Consider the following 8,498-nt stretch of genomic DNA (forward strand, 5'->3'; position numbering starts at 1 on the left):
AACAACAACAACAACAACAACAATAAGGTAATATGGAGTCCTGGTGTGGCGCTGTGGGTTAATGGGTCAGACTGCAAAGCCGTTTGAACTGCAAGGTTGGCGGTTCAAGCTTACCAGCTCCTCGGAAGCCATTACAGGGTCGCTATGGGTCGGAATCAACTCGACAGCACTTTACAACAACAATAAAGTAATATAATTTGTGGACCCACTGTAAAATAAAAATAAGAGATCTTTCTTTAAAATTCTTAATAATTTTAACATAGATACAGTAGAGTATTAAACCAAACTCAGGGCCTACTCAGATCTTTGTGACTTTCCATAAAGCCAGGCTTTACTTGCTATTGTTAAGTGCCATTGAGTCTGTTGAGACTCAATGAATAGCTTGTGAGTTTGAACCACCAACCTTAATACATACAATATTGGGACATCTTTGATGAAGACGTATATATCCCTTCCCTTCTTTCATTCAATAATTTATTTATATCACTATGAACTCTTTCTAAAGATTTATTTTATACTTTTATTGTGAATTAAGTGAAGGTTTATAGAAAAGGTCATTAGGTTTGCATTCAACAAACCATACACTTTTGTTTCATCTTAATGATTACAATCCCTTCCATGCAACTACAGTTATCCTGCTTCCTCCCTGTGGGTCCAATTTGCATTCCACCTACCTTCCCATTCCTTTTGATTTTGAATGACTGACCATTCCATGGTGAGCATGCCTTAGTAGTACTACTTTCTCTACTCTATAACTATGTACTATTTTTTTGATAAGCAGACCATGAGGATAACTTCCTTTTCAGACCTGAAGTGTGGTTGAGGGCCACAGTCTATATTTCCTCTTTCTGACCCATAAGTCAGTCATTTTTATTTATTTGTTTTAATAATTTTAGGTTTTTCCACACTTTCTGCTGCACTATCCAAGACCTTCTAATATGACCTCTTTCAGAGAAGCTGGTAATGGTAGCCAGGCAACATTTAGTTGTGGTCTCAGAATCATGGACTGATGTTTGCATGTTCTATTTAGTCCATTGGCTTAAGTAATTCCAAACCTCTCCAATTTTCATTAACCATCTTTCTTCCACACATGGAGAAACCAATAGCTATCCCTAAGACAGCTAGCTGCTCATTAGTTTTTAAGATCTCAGCTGCTACTCACCAAAGCAGAGTGTAGAACATTATCTTTGTGTTTTGTCAAATGACCATGGTGTCCCATGTGACTATGATTCTGAGTCTCCAGACCTAGCACCATTGCCTTAAGATGTTTGATAATATCAAATATTTTCATCATTTTTCCAATTGTATGCACCCTCACATTCATAATTGTGCTTGCAAGAGAGGCAAATATCCATGTATATATATCCTCTTTCAAATTTTTATGTATTTGTGGGATATATAAATACATGTATATATCCCGCTCTTCCTTCTGTGGCATATACCATTTAGTCTATGTCTCTGTCCATGTATTTATCTGCACAACACTATTGTTCCAATGTTGTACATATATCACTCTTTACCTCTATCCCCTTGAGCCCTTGCATACCTCCCTACATCTTCAACTGTCTTCACCCTTCTTCTCACAACATCCTTCTTTTTGTATATTGCTCTCCCGTTTGATATATATTGCCTTCCTGTCACCCAAGTGAAGAAGTGTCTCTAGGTTAGCCAGTGAATTACTCTGCCCTCCCTCCCACCTCTGGTAACAATCAAAGAATGTTTCTTATAATATATATTGCAATATATATATATATATTTTTTTTTTTTTTACCAAAATTGTTTCAGCCTTGTCCATTGGGAGTTCTTTCTAGTTGTTATTTAGTATTAAATGTTGAAATTATAGAATTAATTTGGAATCCTTGGTAAGTGCTTCCATAACTTCTTCTGTGGCTTTCTCATACATGTTCAATATTATCAAGATACAACTCACAGAAGAATAGGATAGTTGGAGCTTTCCGTAATTTGGGGGGACAAGATCAGAACTTCAGTGTCCTGAAGAGAATTTTACTTTGTAAAAGAATAAGCATCATTCAGAATTAAGTGTACGCATGTCTACTTTCTGAACAGAGGTCTTCCCAGTTTCCAAAGCACTGGTTTGATACTGCAAGGCATACTCACCTGTACCTTTAAAGTCTTCTGTGTTCATTTGGGTTCTGGCAGCCTGAAATGACTCAGCAGCAGACCTAGGTCATAGGCGATATGCTGACAGTAATGATAATCTGTGTTGCATTATTTCTGGAGTTGCTGGGCCATGTGGCAATTGGTAGGAAACTTTATATTCCACAGGTCTGTCAGTTTGGACAAACTGTGGTGCTTTACATGTTACTGTGATTCTGAAACCTATGCCAGTGGTATTTTAAAAGCCAGCACAGTTATCCATAGTGGACAGGTTTCAGTGGGACATTCACACTAAGAGCAAAATAGGAAGAAGGAATACGTTTTCCATGTCTGAGAAATTAGCCACTAAAAACTTTGTAAGTAATAGTGAAAAATTGTCTGATATAGTGCAAAAGGATGAGCTCCTCAGGTTAAAAGGCACTAAAAATATGACCGTAAAAGAGCTGCCTCCTCAAAGTAGTGTTGGCATTAATGATGTGGATGCAGCAAAGCTTTAGGTACCTTCATTTGCTGATGAGATATGACTCAAAATTAGAACTACAATGTAGGAAATAAGAACATAGGAAAATTGTTGTTGTAGTTGCTAGGAGCCCCTGAGTTGGTACGGACTCATAGCAACCCTACAAACAACAGAATGAAACACTGTTCGATCCTAGGCTAACCTTACAATTGTTGCCACACTTGAGCACATTGATGCTACCACATTGTCAGTCCATCTTGCTGGGGTCTTCCTCTTTTTCTCTGACCCTCCACCTTACCAAGCATGATATCCCTCTCAGGTCCCTCCTGACAATATGTCCGAAGTATGAGAGATGAAGTCTGGCCATCCTGGCCTCCAAGGAGCATTCTGGCTGCACTTCTTACAACACAGATCTGTTTGGGTTTATTTGGCAGCCCATGATACTTTCAACATTCTCCTCCAACACCATACCTCAAAAGCATCAATTCTTCTAGGGTTTTCCTTATTCACTATTCAGTTTTCACATGCATATGAGGTTACTGAAAATACCATGGCTTGGGTCAGATGCACCTTAGTCCTCAAGCTGACATCTTTGCTCTTTAACATTTTAAAAAATTCTTGTGCAGCAGCAGATTTACCTAATGCAATATGTCATTTGATTTCTTGACTGTTGCTTCCATGAATGTTGATAGTTGATTCAAGAAGAATGAAGTCTTAACAACTTCAATCTTTTCTCCATTGATAAATAAGAATGTTGTTTATTGGTCCAGTGGTGAAGATTTTTGTTTTCTTTACTTTGGGATACAATCCATAATTTGATCTTCATCAGCAAGGATTTTATGTCCACCTCACTTTCAGCAAGCAAGGTTATATCATCTGTATATCATAGGTTATTATTGAGTCTTACTCCAATCTTGATGCCACATTTTACTTCATAAAATCCAGATTCTAGGATTATTTGCTCAGCATACAGGTTGAATGTGTAAGGTGAAAGAAGACAACCTTGTTACTCACCTTTCCTAATTTTAAACCATTCACTGTTCCCATATTCTGTTTGAATAACTGCCTCTTGGTATATTTGTCTATGTACAGATTCCTCATGAGCACAATTAAGTGTTCTGGAATACTTATACTTCGCAATGATGTCCATAGCTTGTCATGATCTTTAGTGTCTAAGGTATCAAATCTGTTCTTCAGATGGTCTCTAAATTCAGGTGGGATACACTCAAGGTCATATTGTCGTTCTTGTGAACTTGTTTGCATTTTCTTCAGTTTCAGTCTGAATTTGCATATGAACCATTGATGGTCTATTCCACAATCTGCCCCTGGTCTTGTTTTGGCTGAAGATATGGAGCTTTTAGACCATCTCTTCACACAGATGTATTCAATTTGATTTCTGTGTATTCCATCTGGTGAGGTTTATGTGTATAATCATCTCTTATGTAGTTTAAAAAATGTATTTGAGATGAATAAATCATTGATTTTGCAGAATTCTATCATGCAATCTGCAGCATCATTTCTATCACCAAGGTCATATTTTCCAACTACTGATCCTTCCTCTTTGTTTCCAACCTTTGCATTCCAATTGCAGTGTTTATCAATATATCTTGATTGCATGTTGATCAATTTCAGATTGAAGAAGTTGTTAGAATTCTTTTATTTCATTCTAACTGGCTTTAGTGATTGGTATGAAAATTTCAATAATAGTGGTATTTGTGTTGTATGTGGATGAGGGATTCTATCAGTATTAACTGGTCTTCCCTGTAGGCACATGGGGATTATCCTATGACAGATAGCATTGTACCTTGTAACTAATTTGGATATGCTCTTTTTTGACAATGAATGAAGCACCATTCTTCTTCAATTTGTCATGCCTGGCATAGTAAACCATGTGGTTGTCAGATTCAAAATGGCAATACCAGTCCATTTAAGCTTACTAATGCCTAAGATATCGATGTTTATGCATTCCATTTCATTTTTGACAAATTTCCTAGATTCAGACTTCATACACTCCATGTTCGTATTATTAATAAATGCTTACAGCTGTTTCCCTTCATTTTGAGTTGTGCACCATCAGCAAATGAAGGTCCTGATGGCTTACTCTCATGGGCTTTACTCCATTTGAATCATCATGATCAACTCTACTTTGAGGAGGGAGCTCTTCTTCAGTCACATTTAGAGTACCTTCCAACCTAAGGGGCTCATTTTCCGGCACTATATCTGACAGTGTTTCTCTGCTAGTCATGAAGTTTACAGTGACTAAATATTTGGAAATAGTCTGTCTCTTTTTCTTCCTGTCTGTCTTCATCTGGAAGCTCATCTGAAACCTATCCACTGTGGGTGACCCTGTTGGTATTTAAAATACCTGTGGCATAGCTTCCAGAATAACAGCAACTCACAAGCCACTACAGTTTGACAAACTGACAGATAAATGGTTGTAGGAAAATTGGAAGTCATCAAAAATTAAATAGAAAGCTAAAGATCAATATCAGGCATTGGTGAGCTGAAATGGACTGGAATTGGCTATTTTAATCAAACAATTATACATTTTACTATGAAGGTAATGACAAATTGAAGAGAAATTATGTTACATTCATTGTCAAAAAGAACATTTTAAGACCTATCTTGAAGAATAGTATTTTCTGTATTAGAATAATATACATACATCTATAAGAAAGAACAGTTAATATACCTATTATTCAAATTCACACACCAGTCACTAATCCAATGATGAAGTAATTAAATAATTCTATTAACTTCTTCAATATGGATTTTACCAAACATGCAACCTAGATTTGCTGATAATTTCTGGTTATTAGAATGCAAAGGTTAGAAACAAAAAGGAAGTATCAGTAGTTGGAAAACAAAGCCTTGGTGATAGAAATGATGATAGGCATGTCAAAACAGAAATTTACAAGACGACGTCTTCATTAAAAATATTTTCTTTAACTGTTTTACGGTGAATTATGTGATAGTTTACATGGGAGAATATTAGTTTTACATTCATCCTACTGTATATTGTTACATTGCCATGGTTACAATCCCCTCCGATCATCATCAACCAACCAAAGGGTATACCCTGCAAGCCTGCTTCCTGCTCATCAGCAAACATCCCCTCTCCATCTCTGGGTCTAGAGCAAATACTTTTTAAAAACAATACAAATGGCAGCTATACAAGTGGATCTCACCCAATGGAATATACAGGAATCAAATTTATTACATCTTTGGTAAGTGATGATGGTTGTGGTAGTGTGCTGTGGAATCGGTTCTGACTCATAGCAACCCTACAGAGGGTTTCCGAGGCTGTAAATCTTTATGGGAGCAGAAAGCCTCATTGTTCTCCATGGAACGACTGGTAGTTTTGAACTGCTGACCTTCAGGTTAGCAGCCCAATTCGTAACCACTATGCTACCAGAGTTCCTTGATAGCAATGATAGGGAAGCCCAATATCATCATCAAAACTAAGGCTAGGGACCAACTATGGAACAAATTATGTAGGTTCGGGCTGAAATATAATACAATAATGTAAAACAAGAAAACAACAGTCAAAACACAACCTTGAGTATATTGTTGCTGTTAAGTGTCGTCGAGTCGGTTCCAACCCATAGCGACCCTGTACAGGGTTTCTGAGGGTGTAAATCTTTACGGACATAGAAAGTCTCATCTTTCTCACGCAGAGCAGCTGGTAGTTTCGAACCGCTGACCTTAAGGTTCACATCCCGATTCATAACCACTACGCTACCAGAGCTCCTTGAGAATATCCAACCTAAATTTAAAAACCATCTTAAGATTTGACCCATTGAACATTAATGACCAAAGACTAGAAAAATTGTGGGATAACATCAAGAACATCAAATATGAAGAAAGTAAAAGGTCATTAAAAATACAGGAAAGAAAGAAAAGTTCAAAAGTCGATGCCAGAAGAGACACTGAAATTTGCTGAAGTTAATAAAGTAAAAACAAAACAAAACAAAACAAAAAAAAACTGAACAGAAAAATTTAAAGAGCAGGTCAGGATGACATTATTATAATAAAATGTGCAAAGACCTGGAATCAGAAAACCAAAAGTAAATAACATGCTCAGCATTTCTTAAGTTTAAAGAACTGGAAAAAAAAAAAAAAGTAACCTTCAACTTGTAATATTGAAAATTCTATGAGCAAAATAGAGAATGATGAAGAAAATATGCAAGATTATGGTATCCAGTCACTGTACCAAAAGGAATTGACTAATTTTCAACCATTTCAGGAAGAAACATGTGATCAAGAGTCATTGAAACTGAAGGAAGTACAATACTTCACAGAAGGTATTAGTTAAAAGCACAGGTCCAGGAGTTGATGGAATACCAATGCAAAATTTTCAACAATCTGATCCAGCACTCACTAGACTATGTGCAGAAATTTGGAAGACAGCTGCCTGGCCAACTGTCTCAGAGGAAATCCATATTTGTGCCCATTTTTTAAAAAGTTGACATTTCAGAATGCAGAAATTATCATAAAATATCATTAAATCACATGTAAGTAAAATTTTGCTGAAGGTAATTTAAAAATGGTTACAGCATTGTATGAACAGAGTGCTTCCAGAAATTTAAGCTGGGTTCAGAAAAGAACATGGGATGAGGGATATCATTGCTGAGGTCAGAGGTTCTTGGTTGAAAGCAGAGCATATTAGAAAGATGTTTACTTGTGTTTCATAGATATGAAAAAGCATTCAACTGTGTTGATCATAACCAACTATGGACAGCATTGCAAAAATTGGGAATTATAGAACATTTAATTGTGATCATGAGGAACCTGTATATAGACAGAGGCAGTTGTTTGACTAGAAAAAGAGATAGTCTGTGATTTAAAATCAGGAAAAGGTGTTCATCAGTGTGGTATCCTTTACCATACTTATTCAATCTGTCTTCTGAGCAAATAATCCAAGAAGATGGACTAGATGAAGAAGAATGAGGCATCTAGATAGGCTCATTAGAAACCTCTGTTATGCATATGATCCAACCTTCTTTGTGTTAAGGCAGTTGTTGATGAAGATCTAAGAATACATCCTTTAAGTGTTTTACCTTCTCTCCCACAGGGGCACTTGTCTCACTACCCTGTGCTCCCTGTGCTCCTGTCTGCACCCAGTGACTCACCACTGGGACTCACACCTCAGCACTGATGGCGAGATTCCAGCCAGACCCTGCCACCCACACCAAATGTTGGCCAGAATGCAATTGCTAACAGTGAACAAATGGGACACAGAGAATCATACATCTGTGGATGGATATACTGAACCACATACCCAGCCTACCAAATCAAGTAGCAGATAGAACATTCTCTGGTATATAAACTCTATTGCATCAGTAACAGATACAGTCTCACACTGGAAATTGTCTTACAAAACCCAATAGGGAAAGGAAATTTGCCGAAGTGAAATTGGCAAGACATATTCTAACTCTTAAAGAGGTTGCTGTGAAAACAATAGACAAAACTCAGCTAAATTCTACCAGTCTACAAAAGGTACCTACCCAGGACAGTTAAATCACCCATAGATGATGCTTTTTCTGACTAGAGCCATGATGAGGGCAGATGTTTAGGTCCTCCTGCTGGGAATGGTTTTAAAATTCCTGTCCATGGCTCACCTAACTTCTCCTGGTTTATGCTGGGAATTGAACATAATGATTTCAGGTGGCCCTTAGAATTACTGCGGGCCTATTGTGTTGGCCGGAATACACAGGAAAGTGAACGCTACTCTGCTTTTCCAATTGAGCACCAAGAAAACTACAAATCCGTTTGTGAATATGATCTTGAATGTTGCTTCATTTAAATGAGTTACTAAAATATATAGTTGTTGGTACATAATTTCTCTTATATATTCTGATAATCTTGGTGATAAAATTAAATGTTACTGTTCTAGTCATATGTAGAATGATGGCAATTT

General features: G+C 37.0%; 1 pseudogene; it reads left to right on the forward strand.

Moving 5' to 3' along the window:
- Window positions 1-7,773: 7,773 nt before the first annotated feature.
- Window positions 7,774-8,384, forward strand: LOC102816108 (annotated as a pseudogene).
- Window positions 8,385-8,498: the final 114 nt, after the last annotated feature.

Source organism: Chrysochloris asiatica, unplaced genomic scaffold (genome assembly GCF_000296735.1).
Source record: "Chrysochloris asiatica unplaced genomic scaffold, ChrAsi1.0 scaffold00058, whole genome shotgun sequence".
Taxonomy (NCBI): domain Eukaryota; kingdom Metazoa; phylum Chordata; class Mammalia; order Afrosoricida; family Chrysochloridae; genus Chrysochloris; species Chrysochloris asiatica.